Genomic DNA, 20439 nt, shown 5'->3' with positions numbered 1-20439 from the left:
TCCGACAGTGCGGCGCTCCCTCAGTACCGCCCCTCCAACAGTGCGGCACTCCTTCAGTACTGCCCCTCCGACAGTGCGGCACTCCCTCAGTACTGCCCCTCCGACAGTGTGGCGCTCCCTCAGTACTGCCAATCCGACAGTGCGGCTCTCCCTCAGTACTGCCCCTCTGACAGTGCAGCACTCCCTCAGTACTGCCTCTCTGACAGTGCGGCACTCCCTCAGTACTGCCCCTCCGACAGTGCAGCACTCCCTCAGTACTGCCCCTCCGACAGTGCAGCACTCCCTCAGTACTGCCTCTCTGACAGTGCAGCACTCCCTCAGTACTGCCCCTCCGACAATGCAGCACTCCCTCAGTACTGCCCCTCCGACAGTGCAGCACTCCCTCAGTACTACCCCTCCTACAGTGCAGCACTCCCTCAGTACTGCCTCTCTGACAGTGCGGCTCTCCCTCAGTACTGCCCCTCCGACAATGCAGCACTCCCTCAGTACTGCCTCTCTGACAGTGCAGCACTCCCTCAGTACTGCCCCTCCGACAATGCAGCACTCCCTCAGTACTGCCTATCTGACAGTGCGGCTCTCCCTCAGTACTGCCCCTCCGACAGTGCAGCACTCCCTCAGTACTGCCCCTCCGACAGTGCAGCACTCCCTCAGTACTGCCTCTCTGACAGTGCGGCTCTCCCTCAGTACTGCCCCTCCGACAGTGCAGCACTCCCTCAGTACTGCCTCTCTGACAGTGCGGCTCTCCCTCAGTACTGCCCCTCCGACAGTGCAGCACTCCCTCAGTACTGCCTCTCTGACAGTGCAGCACTCCCTCAGTACTGCCCCTCCGACAGTGCAGCACTCCCTCAGTACTGCCTCTCTGACAGTGCGGCTCTCCCTCAGTACTGCCCCTCCGACAGTGCAGCACTCCCTCAGTACTGCCCCTCCGACAGTGCAGCACTCCCTCAGTACTGCCCCTCCGACAATGCAGCACTCCCTCAGTACTGCCCCTCCGACAGTGCAGCACTCCCTCAGTACTGCCCCTCCGACAATGCAGCACTCCCTCAGTACTGCCTCTCTGACAGTGCGGCTCTCCCTCAGTACTGCCCCTCCGACAGTGCAGCACTCCCTCAGTACTGCCCCTCCGACAGTGCGGCACTCCCTCAGTACTGCCCCTCCGACAGTGCAGCACTCCCTCAGTACTGCCTCTCTGACAGTGCGGCGCTCCCTCAGTACTGCATTGAAATTAGGTTTTGATTGGCAATAAAATGATGCTCTTGCAGACACTCCCTCTGACCCCCCCCGCCCCACCCCCGATGTCAATACTGCTACACCTCAGCCTTCAATTAAGATTTCTGTATGAAACTGTTTGGCTATGGGTTGCCACGGGCTACCATATCCAAAGACATGAACGGAAGAGTCACAGGGCTGATCTTGCCCTCCCCCCCGCCCCCGGTAGCATTTAGTACAGTCCGCCGCTGCGTCATTGCCCCGACTGGCTCTGAATCCTCATTGCCATCTCGTTGAGGTGTTCTGGGTTCATGTACGATACCCTATGGGGAACAGGGGAAGACAGAAGAAGACGTCTGGGCATTGCCTGGGCCTTAAAGGTACCCGCACAATTAACGGGAACAGTGCAGTTAAAGCCCCAAGCCACAGCCTTTTGACTTCTCGGGGTATTGGGGCAAGATTTTGACCTGGACACCGGCAATGCCTCCATTTTAAAATTCTCATCTCTGCGCTCCTCCGATTCTGCCCTCTTGCACCTCCCCTGTTTTAATCGCTCCGCCATCGCTGGCCGCGCTTTCAGCTGCCTGGGCTCTAAGCTCTGGAAATCCCTCCGTAAACCTCTCCACCTCACTGACTCTCCTCCTTAAAGCGACGCGAATGTGGAACTCACTGCCACAGGGAGGGGTTGAGGCGAATAGTATCGATGTATTTAAGGGGAGGCTGGACAAACATATGGGGAAGAAGGGAATAGAGGGTTATGCCGATAGATTTAGATGGAGAAAGACGGGAGGAGGCTCGAGTGGAGCATAAACACCAGCATGGACTGGTTGGGCCGAATGGCCTGTTTCTCTGCTGTAAATATGATGTCATTCCCTTTTCTGCATCCAAATAATCCATATTTGTAAAGTGAGATGGGTGTCACAGCACTGAACATGGCCTCCATCACACTGGCACCGGGTCCGTACCGAGTGTGTACGGGGCGTGTACGTGTACGGGGCGTGTACGGGGCATGTACGTGTACGGGGCGTGTACGTGTACGGGGTGTGTACGGGGCGTGTACGTGTCGGGGCGTGTACAGGGCATGTACGGGGTGTGTACGGACTGTGTACGGGGCATGTACAGGGCGTGTACGGGGTGTGTACGGACTGTGTACAGGTCATGTATGGGGTGTGTACGGGGTGTGTACGGACTGTGTACGGGGCGTGTACGTGTATGGGGTGTGTACGGGGTGTGTACAGAGTGTGTATGGGGTGTGTACGGGGTGTGTATGGGTGTGTACAGAGTGTGTATGGGGTGTGTACGGGGCGTGTATGGAGTGTGTACGTGTACGGAGTGTGTACAGAGTGTGTACGGGGTGTGTATGTGTACGGAGTGCGTACGGTGTGTGTACGGGGTGTGTACGGGGTGTGTACGTGTACGGAGTGTGTACGGAGTGTGTACAGAGTGTGTACGGGGTGTGTATGTGTACGGAGTGTGTACGGAGTGTGTACGTGTACGGAGTGTGTACGGAGTGTGTACGGAGTGTGTACGTGTACGGAGTGTGTACTGGGTGTGTACGGAGTGTGTACGGAGTGTGTACGGGGTGTGTACGGAGTGGGTTTATACGGGGTGTGTACGGAGTGTGTACGGAGTGTGTACGGACCTGGGAAGGCATCGCAAAAGCCGGTTTTCGCACACAATGCGCATGCACTGAAAACTGGCTTTTCCGATCTGTCAAGCTCTGGCCTGACAGATCTTCCGTATCTTGGGAGCGAGGACATTTGCACGGGCAGGATTGCGGGATTTACCCATATCTTGCTCAGCGGATGTCCTGAAAATTCTTGCGCCTGATAAAAGCAGGCGCATAGCCTACTGTTACAGGCGTAAGAGTTTTAAAACATAAAAAAAACATAATAAAATAAAATTTTTAAAACACATGTTATTGTTAAAAACCCTGCCCACTAAGGTAAGCTTATTTTAAACCATAATTAAAAAAACTTTTTTAAAAATCGGAAAAATATATATTTTTTTATAAAACATAAATAACTTTAATTTAAATTAATCTTAAATATGTGGTGTATTTTTTCTGTTTTTTATTAGTATTTTGGGTGTTTGAGGTCTGTTTCTCCGACTTACGGAGTTCCCATTATTAGCAATGAGGAAATACTGTACCTGGATTGGCTGCCCTGAGCCATGTGACTGCAGCTGCAGCTTACGGATGTCCTGCGGTGCATGCGCTGCAACGTGCAGTCAGCGGTGGCCTCAGGACCGGGATCGCTGGAGGATGCAGCAGCAACAGGTCGGTGCGTAACTTTAAAAAAAACTTTTTCACTCGATCGCCCGCGGGAAGCAGCCGGCCGGGGTTCCTCGGCCTAGGTCTAAAAAAATTACTGAGATTCTGCAACAAGTGTGGAAGCAGCAGAACTATTTTCTTATTCCAAAATCAAAAATAAATCCCATTCTTGAGCGTGCCAGCCTGTCCCTTGACAGACAACGGCCCAGTAAGCAGTAATACAAATATGGGGGGGAGGGGGGCGTGCGGGGGCTGGGGGGCAGTGCGGGAGCACGGTGCGGGAGCACGGTGCGGGGGCGGGGGGGGGGAATCTGTCCCTCATCTGCAGCTGGTGGTTACGGAAACTCTGTGTACAAAGCCCTCTGACATTTATTTGCATGTAATTTCCATTGCTGTATCTTCTTCAGGAGTTGGTACCAGGAAAACCGACAGTACAATGCTAACCGGTTTTTCAAGCACTGTTTAAGAGCAGCACAGAAGACGTTGGCCCCGTGATTATGGGGGCTGCTGCCTTTTATATGTAAACAGTGTTGGTCTGGGGAAGTTTGACGTATATATATCTCTAGATTAGAATGTGGAAAATGTTACTGCAGCACTTAAGCCTTTTAAATTACGACTTAATATTCATGAAACTCAATAATTAAAAAGAAAGACTTGGATTTATATAGCGCCGATCATGACCATGACCACCGGACATCTCAAAGCACTTTACAACCAATGAAGTACTTTTGGAGTGTAGTCACTGTTGTAATGTGGGAAACACAGCAGCCAATTTGCGCACAGCAAGCTCCCACACACAGCAATGTGATAATGACCAGATAATCTGTTTTTGTGATGGATAAATATTGGCCAGGACACCAGGGATAACTCCCCTGCTCTTTTTAAAAATAGTGCCGTGGGATCTTTTACATCCACCTGAGAGAGCAGACTCAGTTGAATGTCTCATCCAAAAGACACCACCTCCAACAATGCGGCACTCTCTCAGCACTGGAGTGTCAGCCTGGATTGCTGTGTTCAAGTTCCTGGAGTGGGACTTGAACCCACAACCTTCTGACTCAGAGACAAGGGTGCTGCCCACTGAGCCACAGCTGACACTTCAAGTTTAACCTAAAATTAAGTTCAGATTTATCAGCCGGAGTACTGTATTTGGAGTGCACTATTTTCAAATCTTGGCAACCAAAAAAGTATATATTGACATAATGTTTGGCAAAAATATGGGAGTCATGGTTGGTCGATAGGGCACTGCGATATGGCTAAAGAAATGTGCTGTTGTCAAGAGTGAACTTTTGACAGGTTGACCTGGCTTGCACTTGCATGCTCAAAGCAATTTGGATATGTTTCAACCTCCTGCGGACCTAACAGTATTAGCATTAAACTGTCCAAAATAATTCTGTTGGGAAGCAGCTCATTCAATTATTTCCCTTATACTGTGGAACCTTTTTATATTCTGAATGACAAATGTTTGGGAGGGTGATTTAAGCGTTATTTAAAAAAGTTGTAAATACAGGTGACCAAATAGATTTGCGAACACGATGGTTCTTAATGTGCCGGGAGTGAGGAAGTGCTCTGCAGGGAAAGTAAGTCGTTACAGGGAGGCAAGGCTTGTTCGATGGTCTACAATTTCACTTGATTTAATGTTTGGGACAGGGAGCAAGCTTTGAAAACCTTTCCTCAGGAAACCGTAATTAAGCAGATTGCACAATGCCTGTTGAAGGAAAGGGCTTGATGCACTGAAAGACTTTTCTTTTGAAACATTTTTTCATGTTCTTGAGTAATTACAAACATGCCTGATTGTAAACGTTGAAGCAGACCCGGGCTTAAGTTACAAGGAGAGATTACATAAATTCGGGTTGTATTCCCCGGAATTTAGAAGGTTAAGGGGTGATCTGAACAAAGGAGAACAGACAGGGCAGATCGAGAGAAATTATTCCCGCTGGTTGGGTTGTCTGGGACTAGGGGGCACAGTTTAAACATTAGAGCCAGACCTCTCAGGAGTGAAATTAGGAAACACTTCTACACACAAAGGGTGGGACTCTCTTCTGGGGCTATGGACCAAAGGCGGGTATATGGAGTTAGGTCGCAGATCAGCCGTGATCTCATTGAATGGCGCAACAGGTTCGAGGGGCTGAATGGACTACTCCTGTTTCTACGTTCCTATGCATATGATCCCAAGTTGGATTTAGGTAGCATTCGCATGTGCACAAGTAATGCTTATGTTTCATTCCATGAACAGATGTTATTGTAATACATTCTGCTCAGTTTGCCCACTTTGATTCCAGTGATGGAAACAAGAATGATTTGTCTAGTCAAGTCAAGTTTGCAGGTGAGGGAGGAAGTCTTTAGTTACAGGGAATAAAGGCCATGTAATGTCGGCCATGTAATGTCGGCCATGTAATGCAGCTGCATCTCACATCAAATATTTTTAATAACAGGAAAAGAGCCAGCATATTCTGATGAAACAATTAGCAGTAAACAGGAATTAAAAATACGGGTGTATTATTAACAAGATACTTTGTCCGTCTGATACAAGATACTCATGATGCCTTTTCCATGAATTGTGCTTGCTCTGGATTAGAGGGATTGAAACCAGCTGTAGTCTGAAAGCGAGACTGTCAACACATGGTTAACTTGCGGCGGGCAGGAAATAGGAGGAGGCACAACTTTCAACATATTGCAGTAAACATGCTCAGTTTACAGATTGGTCTGTGCACAATTCCTCCAGTACTTTCTGTTTTGACTGAATATTTGTCCAAAGCCAATTCTGGCTTTGCTGTTTAAACACCGCTGTGGAATCCACTTTGCTTCATTCGTGTTTGGGTCCGAAGTCTATCAAAATAAGTTAAACGTTCGGCTGCCACAATTTATAGCCCGAAGTATCAACAATTCAGGATTCTGCAATTATTTTCCGACCATTCCCAATTTGGCTGTACATGCACTCCGCCCCCCACTCCCTCAATCAGCAGCTTTCTCATTCGCGGCTGAAACTAGCCCTTTTTGCTCTCTGTTTCTGGCCCGCTTTGACTGTACAATGGACTAAATATAGTATATGTCTGTGTGAATGTATGTCTGTTTGACACAGAGTCTCTGCTGAATCAAATCGTAGAACCAGAAATCATGGTCATTTCAAGCAATAATCCAGTTGTAATGAGGACTGCCAAATAATGTATTATGATACAGGGCATGTTATGTGTTATAGCAACCGGTTAAATATAAATATTTGGAGTGTGTGGCTGTGGCCTTTATTGTTTTGCTAATGATGCACATCATGGTGAACAACAGGCTTCCGTGATTAAACTGTCCTTTTATTTGATATTGTGTTTGATTTTATTCCACTACCAGTTGCAAGAAAATGGTGTGGGCTGTACATGTTATTAAACATGTACATAGACAGCTCCACCAAACACCCATATCTGTAATGTATTTGCTTCATGGTTTCTTTGCTTAAGAACTCATAGCAACACATTGCTATTAAGAACTAGTTGGTTTATTAACAAAGGTTTACATAGAAACATAGAAAATAGGTGCAGGAGTAGGCCATTCGGCCCTTTGAGCCTGCACCGCCATTCAATAAGATCATGGCTGATCATTCAACTTCAGTACCCCATTCCTGCTTTCTCTCCATACCCCCTGATCCGTTTAGCTGTAAGGGCCACATCTAACTCCCTTTTGAATATATCCAATGAACTGGACTCAACGACTCTCTGCGGTAGAGAATTCCACAGGTTCACAATTCTCTGGGTGAAAAAGTTTCTCCTCATCTCGGTCCTAAATGGCCTACCCCTTATCCTTAGACTGTGTCCCCTGGTTCTGGACTTCCCCAACATCAGGAACATTCGTCCTGCATCTAACCTGTCCAATCCCGTCAGAATTTTATATGTTTCTATGAGATCCCCTCTCATTCTTCTAAATTCCAGTGAATACAGGCCCAGTCGATCCAGTCTCTCTTCATATGTCAGTCCTGCCATCCCGGAAATCAATCTGGTGAACCTTTGCTGCACTCCCTCAATAGCAAGAATGTCCTTCCTCAGATTAGGAGACCAAAACTGTACACAATATTCAAGATGTGGCCTCACCAAGGCCCTGTACAACTGCACGACAATCACAATCACACGACACATTACCAGTTCATCCACCAGGTTCTCAACTGCATACCTCATCATGGATTCCCCGAACCCAACTGGCTGGGGTTTTATTGAGTCTTATGAACATCACGTGACTGGCTAAGGCACTCATAATGTAACAGCTCTATAACTATTTTAAAATTAACAGATAAAGCCGAGTGCCCCCTAATTAACGGGACACCAGAACCCACAAATTAGCAATAAAACTTTAAGAGAACTTAGCAGATCAAATTAAAATTTGGATGCCGGGGGTGATGATGCACTCCAGTCCCTCCGGCGCCCACCTCTCGCGGAAGACCACGACCGTACCGGTGGACACCGCGTGCTCCATCTCCAGGGACACCCTGGCCCGGATGTAGGCGCGGAAGAGAGGCAGGCAGTCGGGCTGAACGACCCCCTCGACCACCCGCTGCCTGGACCGGTTGATGGCCCCCTTGACCAGGCAAAGGAGCAGTCCTACGAGGAGGCCCTCGGACCTGCCCGCTCCCCTCCACACCGGACAACAGCTCTACAACCCTTTTGGAGTTAACAATAGACATTAAATCATAAACATTAAATCGTGCCTCCCGATCTGGGGGACACTCCAAACATTTCCCAAGGCCCTTTTTTTTTTGTATTTTTGTAGGTTTTTTTTGTGTTTTTTTTTTAGGGCATTAAAATTCCATATTTTACAAATGCCCCCTATAAAAGGGGAGGGGGGCACTAAAAACCCCAGCAATTAAAACAAATTAAACTTTAAAACATAAAATCTAATTAAAATTTGGTTGCCAGGGGTGATGATGCACTCCAGTCCCTCCGGCGCCCACCTCTCGCGGAAGGCCGCGAGCGTACCGGTGGACACCGCGTGCTCCATCTCCAGGGACACCCTGGCTCGGATGTAATCGCGGAAGAGAGGCAGGCAGTCGGGCTGAACGACCCCCTCGACCACCCGCTGCCTGGACCGGCTGATGGCCCCCTTGGCCAGGCCCAGGAGCAGTCCTACGAGGAGGCCCTCCGACCTACCCACTCCCCTCCACACCGGACAACAGCTCTACAAACCTGTGAGCATCCTTACAGGTGCATGCATTACAATATCTTAACAATATAAGGATGATGTTTGGGCTGCGTAGCCCATTAGGAATGAAATCGCGAGGCCGACTGTAGTCCCTGTTTTTGGGCAGGAACAGGAGGGCAGCACATGGTGAATTTGAGCATGGAACTTGCTGCCCCATTCCTGCCAAAACCCAGGCTGCCACAATCTTGGCAGGTAGTTGAATCAGGTTGTACAGGAGCCTTTGGAAACAGACAGCAGTTCATTAGCTCATGCAAAGCGGGGTCCCAAGATATCTGGGCATGTTGCAGGAGTTATGTTACTGGGCCTGGAATAAGAATCCAGAACAATGCAGGCGCAGAATGTTGAATTCAGTTTTAAACATTTGAAAAATGAAAAGCTAATATCAGGGACAGTTGTAAAGATCCAACTGGTTCACTAATCAATGTGGCTGACTCTTAACTGCCCTCTGAGGTGTCTCGCAATCCGCCCAGTTTAAAAAAAATGTTCCTGAGATGTGGGTGTCGCTGGCAAGGCCAGCATTTATTGCCCATCCCTAATTGCCCCTCGAGAAGGTGGTGGTGAGGCACTGCCTTGAACCGCTGCAGTCGGTGTGGTGAAGGTGCTCCCACAGTCCTGACATAGTTTGGTATATTTCAGGGGGCAGTTAAGAGTTAACCACACTGCTGTGGGTCTGGAGTCACATACCGGCCAGACCGGGTAAGGACGGCAGATTCCCTTCCCTAAAGGGCATCAGTGAACCAGATGGGTTTTTCCGATAGTCCGGTAGTTTCACAGCCACCATTACGGATACTGTGGCCGAAATTGCCGTACCACGCCGTGCTGACCCGTAGCAACATCCCTCCCCTTCAGTTAAAGGGTCGCTGCGAGCTCTTCAGCCATATTAATGGTGCCCACCAGGGAGACCTTCGGCCGGGCCCATTGGCAACCCTGCCGAAACCGTGGCCGCCATTGCTGGGCCGACTTCGGAGTCAGCTGACAATTAAAATAAAAGCGTCCTCCCTGCGGGGCAATTTCCCTCGCAGGGAGGAAAGGGGTCACCGCCGGGCATTAAGGGGTCGGCGCGTGCCCAACGGGGTGGGAAAACAGGGCACATCGGAAACCCAATTACTGATGGGTCGACACATCCATCTACCACTGGCCGTAAAGGCCTTACCACCACAGACCTTAAAGAGGGAGGCAATTTCGGCCCCAATATATTTTTAATTCCAAATTTATTTAATTAACTGTATTTAAATTCCCCAACTGCCGTGGTGGAATTTGAACTCACGTCTCTGGATCATTAGTCCAGGCCTCTGGATATAGAAACATAGAAACAGAGAAAATAGGTGCCTGCACCACCATTCAATAAGATCATGGCTGATCATTCACCTCAGTACCCCTTTCCTGCTTTCTCTCCATAGCACTTGATCCCTTTAGCCATAAGGGTCATATCTAATTCCCTCTTGAATATATTCAATGAACCGGCATCAACAACTCTCTGCGGCAGGGAATTCCACAGGCTAACAACTCTCTGAGTGAAGAAGTTTCTCCTCATCTCGGTCCTAAATGGCTTACCCCTTATCCTTAGGCTATGTCCTCTGGTTCTGGACTTCCCCAACATCGGGAACATTCTTCCTGCATCTAACCTGTCCAGTCCCGTCAGAATTTTATATGTTTCTATGAGATCCCCTCTCATCCTTCTAAACTCCAGTGAATACAGGCCCAGTCGATCCAGTCTCTACTCATATGTCAGTCCAGCCATCCCTGGAATCAGTCTGGTGAACCTTCGCTGCACTCACTCAATAGCAAGAACGTCCTTCCTCAGATTAGGAGACCAAAACTGAACACAATATTCCAGGTTAGGCCTCACCAAGGCCCGGTACAACTGCAGTAAGACCTCTCTGCTCCTATACTCAAATACCCTAGCTATGAAGGCCAACATACCATTTGCCTTCTTCACCGCCTGCTGTACCTGCATGCCAACTTTCAACGACTGATGAACCATGACACCCAGGTCTTGTTGCACCTCCTCTTTTCCTAATCTGCCTCCATTCAGATAATATTCTGCCTTCGTGTTTTTGCCCCCAAAGTGGATAACCTCACATTTATCCACATTATACTGCATCTGCCTTGCATCTGCCCACTCACCTAACCTGTCCAAGTCACCCTGCAGCCTCTTAGTGTCCTCCTCACAGCTCACATCGCCACCCAGCTTAGTGTCATCTGCAAACTTGGAGATATTATACTCAATTCCTTCATCTAAATCATTGATGTATATTGTAAATAGCTGGGGTCCCGGCACTGAGCCCTGCGGCACCCCACTAGTCACTGCCTGCCATTCTGAAAAGGACCCGTTTATCCCGACTCTCTGCTTCCTGTCTGCCAACCAGTTCTCTATCCACGTCGTACATTACTCCCAATACCATGTGCTCTAATTTTGCACACCAATCTCTTGTGTGGGACCTTGTCAATAGCAAGAACGTCCTTCCTCAGTTTAGGAGACCAAAACTGAACACAATATTCCAGGTGAGGCCTCACCAAGGCCCTGTACAACTGCAGTAAGACCTCCCTGCTCCTATACTCAAATCCTCTCGCTATGAAGGCCAACATGCCATTTGCCTTCTTCACCGCCTGCTGTACCTGCATGCCAACTTTCAATGACTGATGTACCATGACACCCAGGTCTCGTTGCACCTCCCCTTTTCCTAATCTGCCTCCATTCAGATAATATTCTGCCTTCGTGTTTTTGCCACCAAAGTGGATAACCTCACATTTATCCACATTATACTGCATCTGCCATGCATTTGCCCACTCACCTAACCTGTCCAAGTCACCCTGCAGCCTCTTAGCATCCTCCTCACAGCTCACACTGCCACCCAGTTTAGTGTCATCTGCAAACTTGGAGATATTACACTCAATTCCTTCGTCCAAATCATTAATGTATATTGTAAATAGCTGGGGTCCCGGCACTGAGCCCTGCGGCACTCCACTAGTCCCTGCCTGCCATTCTGAAAAGGACCCGTTTATCCCGACTCTCTGTTTCCTGTCTGCCAACCAGTTCTCTATCCACGTCAGTACATTACCCCCAATACCATGTGCTTTAATTTTGCACACTAATCTCTTGTGTGGGACCTTGTCAAAAGCCTTTTGAAAGTCCAAATACACCACATCCACTGGTTCTCCCTTGTACACTCTGCTAGTTACATCCTCAAAAAATTCTAGAAGATTTGTCAAGCATGATTTCTCTTTCATAAATCCATGCTGACTTAGACCAATCCCGACTCTGCTTTCCAAATGTGCTGCTATTTCATCTTTAATAATTGATTCCAACATTTTCCCCACTACTGATGTCAGGCTAACCGGTCTATAATTACCCGTTTTCTCTCTCCCTCCTTTCTTAAAAAGTGGTGTTACATTCGCTACCCTCCTGTCCATAGGAACTGATCCAGAGTCAATAGACTGTTGGAAAATGATCACCAATGCATCCACTATTTCTTGGGCTACTTCTTTAAAAACTCTGGGATGCAGACTATCAGGCCCCGGGAATTTATCGGCCTTCAATCCCATCAATTTCCCTAACACAATTTCCCCCCAATACCATGTACAATTACTGGTCCAGTAATATTACCACTATGCTACCGTATCCCCAAAGTGTCAAACTATCTTGGAGAATACCACATGGACTGCAGCGGTTAATGATTACAGCCCACCTGATCATCTCCGCGCAACTTGGGATGGACAATTAATACCGACCTTGCCAAATCCCAAGAATGAAAAACAAATCAGACACCAATGCAATTTTCAGGTACCAATGATCGAAGCATTAATGCTTCTCCTCAGCCTACAATAATTCACTCCCGCTGCCCTTTGCAATTGCAAAGGAGCAAGTGGTTAAAAAAAATACAAAATGTAAAATTGCTAAGTGTAAAAAGTGGACTGCACAAGGGAGATGCCCGGCTCTGTGAAATGGCCATAGCAATTGTACTTGAGAAAGTGAGACAGAGGAAGGGGACTCTCTTCAACACTGACCACCATCGGCCCCCAAGAAGAGTGGACCAGGCGGAGCGGGAGGAAGTTACGTCTAGTTTGAATGCCTGCTCTATAATGCCATTCATATGTAAGAAAATGTTCAATATTTTACAAAGTGCGCCAAGGTATGAATACTCACTTAAGCAATGCCTCAATTCTCATAAAAATCTCATCCCTATTTTCAAATCCCTCCATGGCCTCGCCCCTCCCTATCTCTGTAATCTCCTCCAGCCCCGAGATGTCTGTGCTCCTCTAATTCTGCCCTGTTGAGCATCTCTGATTATAATCACTCCACCATTGACGACCGTGCCTTCAGCTACCTGGGGCCCAAGCTCTGGAACTCCCTCCCTAAACCTCTCCGTCTCTCTACCTCTCTTTCCTCCTTTAAGATGCTCCTTAAAACCTACCTCTTTGACCAAGTCTTTGGTCATTTGCCCTAATTTCTACTTATGTGGCTTGGTGTCAAATTTTTTGATCTCATAGTGCTCCTGTGAAATGCCTTGCGACGTTTCACTATGTTAAAGGCACTATATAAATACAAGTTGTTGTTGTAACCCTACCTTAATGCGATACACCAAGCATGTCTGACACTTTGTCACATAGTCTTCAAGTACTTAAAAATCTTAACACAAATTCCCATGAGGTACTGGAGTGCCCTTAACACCTGAGCATTTACCTGGAAACACATCTTTGTACACATTCAACAGAGCCACCATTGGATGGGTGCTGACGTTTACCGAACACCTTAACAATGGCAAATTCTCACTTCTTGTACTCCTCTGACAGGATCAGACAGCCCATAACAACCAGCAACTTTCAGTTATAAAGCATCTTTAATGTTGGACTAAATATTGCAAGGTCCTTCACTGAGGTACAATAAGATAAAAATGGGTAATGAGCCAAAGTAGGAGCTGTTAAGAGCGACTAAACGCTTGGTTAAAGGAGTGAGATTTAAGGAGGCGAGGGAGATGGAGGGGATTAGAGAATGATTTGCAGATCATGGGGCTCATGTGGCCGACGGCATGATTGCCAATGGTGGGGCAGTGATGCCCACGGGAATGGAGCGCTTTGGGGGCAGAGGGATTGGAGGAGATTACAGTGAAAGGCAGAGGCAAGGCCCATGAAAGGATTTGACATATTGGGGGAGACGGGAGCCAATGTAGGCCAGCAAGGACATTTGGTGGGTGAGTTGGGCTTGTGACGGGATAGGATATTAACAGCAGAGTTTAGGATGAGGTGAAGTTTAGAGAGGGTGGGGAATAGGAGTTCAGCCAGAGAAGCATTTGAATCTTCAAAGGCATGGATGAAGGTTTCAGCAGCCGATCGAGTGTGGGAGGCAGCTGATGTTATGGAGGTGGAAATGGGTGGTCATTGTGATGGAGAAGATAAGCCGGTCGGAAGCTCAGTTTAGGATTGAACTAGACGCCTTGGTTGTGAACAGTCTGGTTCAGCTGGAGTCAGTGGTGAGGTATGCGGAGCGAACTGTTGGCAAGGTTACGAAGTACATGGTATGGATCAGAGATGGTGGCTTTGGTCTTTCCAATGATTAAGTGGGAAAGACCAGTTGTCAGACAAGCAATCCGACAATTCAGAAGTAACAGGTGGGTCCAAGAGGCGGTGGGTCAGCAGACACGTGAAGCTGACCCTATGCCTGCAGATGAATTTGCCAAGAGGCAGCAGATGAATGAGGAAGAGGTTGGGGAGGTGAAGGGTAGCTCCCTTGGGGATTCTGGAGGTGCATCAAAGGGAAGAGAAGCTCTTGCTGGAGATGGTGTGACAACGATCAGAGAGGTGACAGCGGAACCAACTGAGAGCAGTCCTGCCTGGGCCGGACAATGGAGGAGAGGCGTTGGAGGAGATCGGAGACAGGGTGGTGCAGCCGAGAGAGATCGGGGAGCACGAGGATAATGCGTCACGGTCACAGTCACCGTTGCTCGTGCCGTTTCGGTGCTAAAACCTGACTGGAGAGACTCAAACAGAGAGTTGCAGTACAGGTGGGAACGGATGTCGAAGGCGACAACACATTCAAGGACTTAGGAGAGGATGGGATGATACTTTACAAGGACAGGGATCGAAGGCAACACTCCCAGTGATTTATTTTTGGGTGTGCGGCCCCATTACGGGGCTGCGCGGCCAATTTAAGCTCCCATGCACGATCCCCCCCCCCCCATCTTCGCTATTCTAAAGAAAGATGTGGATTTAAGCCTAGGGCACGGGAGCCCGGGAGGAGGGTAGGCTTTCTAAGCAAGGGGAAGTAGGGGAGGCAGCTGAATGGACGGTCTCAATCTTATCAACAGCAACTTGTATTTATATAGCGCCTTTAACGTAGTAAAACTTCCCAAGGTGCTTCACAAGTGTTACAAAGCAAGTCAGATAAATTTGACACTGAGCCACATAAGTTGAAATTACAGCAGATGACCAAAAGCTTGGTCAAAGAGGAAGATTTTAAGGAGTGTATTAAAGGAGGAGAGAGAGGTAGCAAGAAAGAACCTAGAATGCGAAAGGCCTGAGTATCTCACGGTTGGGGTTGAGGTTGACGGTGGAAGGAGGAGGGGAAAGGAGTTGAAGGAGATACTTGGCACTTGGGGTGACCCTGAAGTAGTGGTCAGTTTTCACAGAGGAGAGTGAGGCCTGCTACTAATTGCTATCGGTCAATGAAATTTGGTAATAGATGGCAAAACCATTTCAACCAGGAAATGAATGACAGATGGTTGATCCCCAAGCTTCTGACCTCATATTTTGTGAGTGTCAGCTGTGGCTCAGTGGGCAGCACTCTCGCCTCTGAGTCAGAAGGTTGTGGGTTCAAGTCCCACTCCAGGGACATGAGCACAAAAATCCAGACTGACACTCCCAGTGCAGTGCTGAGGGAGTGCTGCACTGTCGGTGGTGCTGTCTTTCAGATGAGCTGTTATACCAAGCCCTGTCGGTGGATGTAAACGATCCCATGGCACTATATCAAAGAAGAGCAGGGGAGTTATTCCTGGTGTCCTGGGGCCAATATTTATCCCTCAATTAACATAACAGATTATCTGGTTATTATCATATTACTGTTTGTGGGAGCTTGCTGTGCAAATTGGCTGCTGCGTTTCCACATTACAACAGTGACTACACTCCAAAAGTGCTTTGAGATGTCCGGTGGTTGTGAAAGGTGCTATATAAATGCAAGTCTTTCTTTTCCTATTATGAGGGAAAAAAATCTTCAAAATCCTGGGAAGGTTGGCGACTGAGTGTCCCGGAAATGGGTGCGCGTTAGCTTAGGGCTCCAAACCAAGTTATACTGCTCTTCCTTACCTATTGTCTTCTTCACTAATTGTCAACAAAGCATATCCCGTTAGTTTTACATCACTGCCTTCTGGGAAAGTTGCTCAATCGGACTGATTGTAAACTGTTCTTGTTCTCGATATGGCAAAGGATGATAAGCCAAACCCAAATCATTCAGTGGCTCCAACAGTTCACTCATACTCTCCCGCCCCAAACCCCACAGACACACCAGGATCTCGATGTCCTAGGTCCTCTGAATGAAGCGACTATTTTTGAACAGCAAACATGCAAGCATTGGGAGTCACGGTAAACAGTGTGCTGCAGATTGCAATTTGGCTGAAGGACTCCCCTAGATGCATGTGCAGTTGCATGTGTGTTGTACATGTACACTGCAGCACGCCATGGAACGCCTTGCAACTCCAGAGACATCGGCAATGTTACCCCCAGGCCTGAAGCCAAATGAACAATTGGGGTTTCTCCAATGGATCATGAGAATGCAGCTACAGAGGCCTGTGTACCACAGTGGAACAGACTGCCTCCCTCATCTTCAACAAGCTTGGGGATTGAATAGAGGGAGCTGTGAACCACAGAGCTTCACGGACCTCATCGATACCATTTGGTCTTCTATTATGTTGATCAGTGCTCAGAGTGAGGCAGTGCTCAGTAACAGAAGCATGGCTAGAATGGTCATAGATAATGACACAATCGCACGGGCAGGCGCCATTGTGCCAACCAGTGGGCAGCACTCTCGCCTCTGAGTCAGAAGGTTGTGGGTTCAAGACCTGGAACTTGCGCACACAATCTAGGCTGGCACTCCACTGCACTGCTGAGGGAGTGCTGCACTGGCGGAGGTGCCATCTTCAGAGCAGGCCCTGTCTGCTCTCTCAGGTGGGTGGAAAAGATCCCATGGCCACTATATTTCGAAGAAGAGCAGGGGAGTTATCCCTGGTGTCCTGGAAAAGATTTATCCCTCAATCAACCGAACAAAAACAGTTTATCTGATCATTATCACGTTGCTGTTTGTGGGAGCTTGCTGCTGTGTTTTCCACATTGCAACAGTGACGACATTCCAAAAAGTACTTCATTGGATGTAAAGTGCTTTGAGACATTGGTTGGTCATGAAAGGCGCTATATAAATGCAAGCCTGTCTTTCAGACACCTGCACAGGTGTCACAAAGTAGGCAGGTTGAGGGTACCAGGCTGTTGTCGATATAACCTGCAGTATTTACACTTCAAGACTCAGGGCATTCAACTGACACACAGCAGCCAGCCGCTGATAGGACTAAGCCAAAGCAGCAACTTAGCATTCGGAGAACATACTTCACTCACCAAGGGAAAGCACCATGGTTTGTAAACAGTAGGGACACACACAGGGGTGGAAATTCAGTGTCAGCCGGTTTGAGGCGGTGTCGCTAACGTTAGCGCTGGGTGATGTTTACCGCCTCCAGCTGGGATATTCAGATTGAGCGCCTCAGGAGGGGGGAAGAGCACTGAGGGATGCGTTCCCCATTCCCCTTAGGGTGCTAACCGTGATTCCTGGGGCGGTAGCGCAGCATCGCAACTGAAGTTTTAGTGCTTGGAGACTGGCATCCCAGCGCCCAGAGGCGAGGTCTGATGGACTACGTGGAGACTGGGGAATAATGGACCACAGCTCCTTGGCAGACTGTTGCACAAAAATCAGGGTGTAATAAGGGCACAGTAACTACACGGAAATTCAAAAATCGCAACTTATGCTCAGCGTCTCCTCCTCGCCCCGCGAGTTTGGGGAACGCCCGCTTTCCCTGTTGCGATTCGCGGCAGGCTCCAAGGCTGGCGGACCCAGTGAAGCTCGCGACCATGGCGCTAACGCACATCTACTTCGCCGAGTGGGCAGCGCTGAACGCGCAGCGCTAACGGTTACTGCCGCCGGTGGACCTCGACGGAAATTCCCGGGAGGCACAGACAGCGCGCCGCTCGGTCGGAGCTCAGCGAAGGGACGCTAACAGGAGGGGGGAGGAGCAACCAAATGTCGGCCTTGCAGTGTATCATTCTGGTCACCACATTACAGGAAAGATGTGATTGCACTGGAAAGGGTGCAGAGGGGATTTACAAGAATGTTGCCTGGACTGGAGAATTTTCACTATGTGAAAAGATTGGAGATGCTGGGTCTGTTTTCTTTGGAGCAGAGGAGGCTGAGGGGAGACCTGATTGAGGTATATAAAATTATGAGGGGCCTGGATAGAGTGGATAGGAAGGACCTGTTTCCCTTGGCAGAGGGCTCAACAACCTGTGGACATAGATTTAAAGTAATTGGGGGGAGGTTTAGAGGAGACATATTTTCACCCAGAGGGTGGTGGGGGTCTGGAACTCACGGCCTGAAAGGGTGGTGGAGGCAGAAACCCTCACCACATTTAAAAAGTACCTGGATGTGCCCCTGAAGTACCGTAACCTACAGGGCTACGGACCGAGAGCTGGAAAGTGGGATTAGGCTGGATAGCTCTTGGTCAGCCGGTGTGGACACGATGGGTCGAAATGACCTCCTTCCGTGCTGTAAATGTCTCTGATTGTATAACTATAGTTGGGAGATTTGCGAGTTGCACTGAAGAGGGACAGCACTGTGGGTGAAGCAGATGCGTGACAGGAAGGCAGTAAACGCAGCCTTTTATCTAATGAAGCCATCAATCAAAATGCTCAAACAGGTTTTCCTCCAGTGCGCCAAACCCTCCACCCTGCCAACCCTGCAATGTTTTCCAGGTACAACCTGTCTCCCCCCCGTGCTTTGTGCTCCACCTAGTTCATCCTCCCTCACCCCGCAATATTCTACTCCCCGCACAAATCCTTTCCCCGCCCCCAGCGCCACATTCCAGCTACTCTTCCTTGCACTAACTCCTAAACCTGCACCCAAAAATCCATTCTTTTCTCTTTTATTCTGAGTAAATATAAGGTGGTGAGGAATATTAACATTGTCTGGGAGTTATAGCCATTTTGTAGCAACAGCCACCGATGGATTTTAGTATTATGCCTCCTTTGTATCCTTAAAATGCTTGTGTAGACTGAATTGTTAGAGTAATTAATAATTGATGAAATGGAAGCTTTTTGAACCGTGTGTATTTACTGTAAAAATGCAGACGGAAAGCAGGGTGTAGGTTTAGTTTAAGGTATGCTTTTAATTACGGGCCTGTCATTGTGTGGTGGTACAGCGTTCATATTAATCACATATCTGCAGACCTTTCTGTGTGTGTGTGTGTGTGTGTGTTTGATCCAATTTGTCAGTCACCATGACATTCACTGCAAAGCAGAAATTCTTATCTTGGTGCGGATTGAAAGGCTGAGACAACCTCTTTAACGGCAAGGAATGAGGGGGCTTTGTGTGTGGGGGTGGGGGGTGGGGGAGAAACAAAGGTTTCTGCCTTAGTTTCAAGCAGCGGACGGCTCGAAATGGTCGCTGCAGTTCCCTGTCTTGTTCATGCCTCGCATGTCCAGCTGGCAAGGTGCCAGAAGGGGAAGAAACTGGAGTTGTGCCATCCAGGCTGACAGAGATCAATACACCACAAAGGGAGTCGTCTGATTTTATTTAAGCATCTGATACTTGAGACACCAGGAAAGTGCTAAAACAAAAATGGTATTTCTGTGTGGTTCTTTGGTGCTTTTGCACGTCAGGAATGGTCGATCTTAGTCCGTACAATTATCCAATTTGAATGAATCTTTTATACAAAAAAACCCACACAAGCGAAAATTGCTTTTTTTTTTAACTGTTTAAAGCAGGAAAAAGTCCACAGCTTCTTCTTCCCTTCCTTTTCCACATGTCTTCCTTCCCAAAGGTATTCCGAGCTCTATTTCCCTCGGAATTTCTGTTCAAATCAATCAGTCGCATTCCCATATCGTGCCATAGATCAGCTCCAGAGGATTAGACCGAAGGACTTTGTCACAGTAACGAAACAAATGTGGTTTCGATTTTGCCACCGTGAGCCAGCCCCTTATCACCGTTAATAGTGTCCTGATCACGTTTCTGACCATCGAAAATCATGGCAGGTTCAGGAGGGTGGGGAGAGAGAGAGAGAGACTGAAAACAGAAAACTTAGGATAGCGATACAGAATAAAGAGAAGAGCAGAGGAAGAAGAGAGACTGAACAGAACTAGAGAGTATCAGAAATAAATAAAACAGGCTTTAAATGACTAAAGACAGTAGGTTGAGAACAGAAAAATGGCTTCATGAACATCCCGGGAACTAATACAACTTTGAACTCCTGTCAAAATGGTCTTAACGATTCTTGTTTTTTAAAAATCTGGTCAACTCGCCAAGGCTTCTTCGGCAGCACCTCCCAAACCCGCGACCTCTACCCCCTAGAAGGACAAGGGCAGCAGGTGCATGGGAACACCACCACCTCCACGTTCCCCTCCCAGTCACACACCATCCTGACTTGGAAATATATCGGCCGTTCCTTCATCGTCGCTGGGTCACAATCCTTGAACTCCCTCCCTAACAGCACTGTGGGAGCACCTTCACCACACGGACTGCAGCGGTTCAAGAAGGC

At 48.3% G+C, this 20439-nt stretch overlaps 1 protein-coding gene across 2 annotated transcripts in view; it reads right to left on the bottom strand.

Annotated features, from left to right (window-relative positions):
- The window catches only part of LOC139235130 (methylcytosine dioxygenase tet3-like), a 430715-nt gene that overhangs the window by 105440 nt on the left and 304836 nt on the right, over nt 1–20439 (bottom strand). The window lies entirely within an intron of this gene.

Source organism: Pristiophorus japonicus, chromosome 22 (assembly GCF_044704955.1).
Source record: "Pristiophorus japonicus isolate sPriJap1 chromosome 22, sPriJap1.hap1, whole genome shotgun sequence".
NCBI classification, from domain to species: domain Eukaryota; kingdom Metazoa; phylum Chordata; class Chondrichthyes; family Pristiophoridae; genus Pristiophorus; species Pristiophorus japonicus.
The sequence above is the reverse complement of the archived record's forward strand: the minus strand, read 5'-3'. Positions and strand labels throughout refer to the sequence as shown.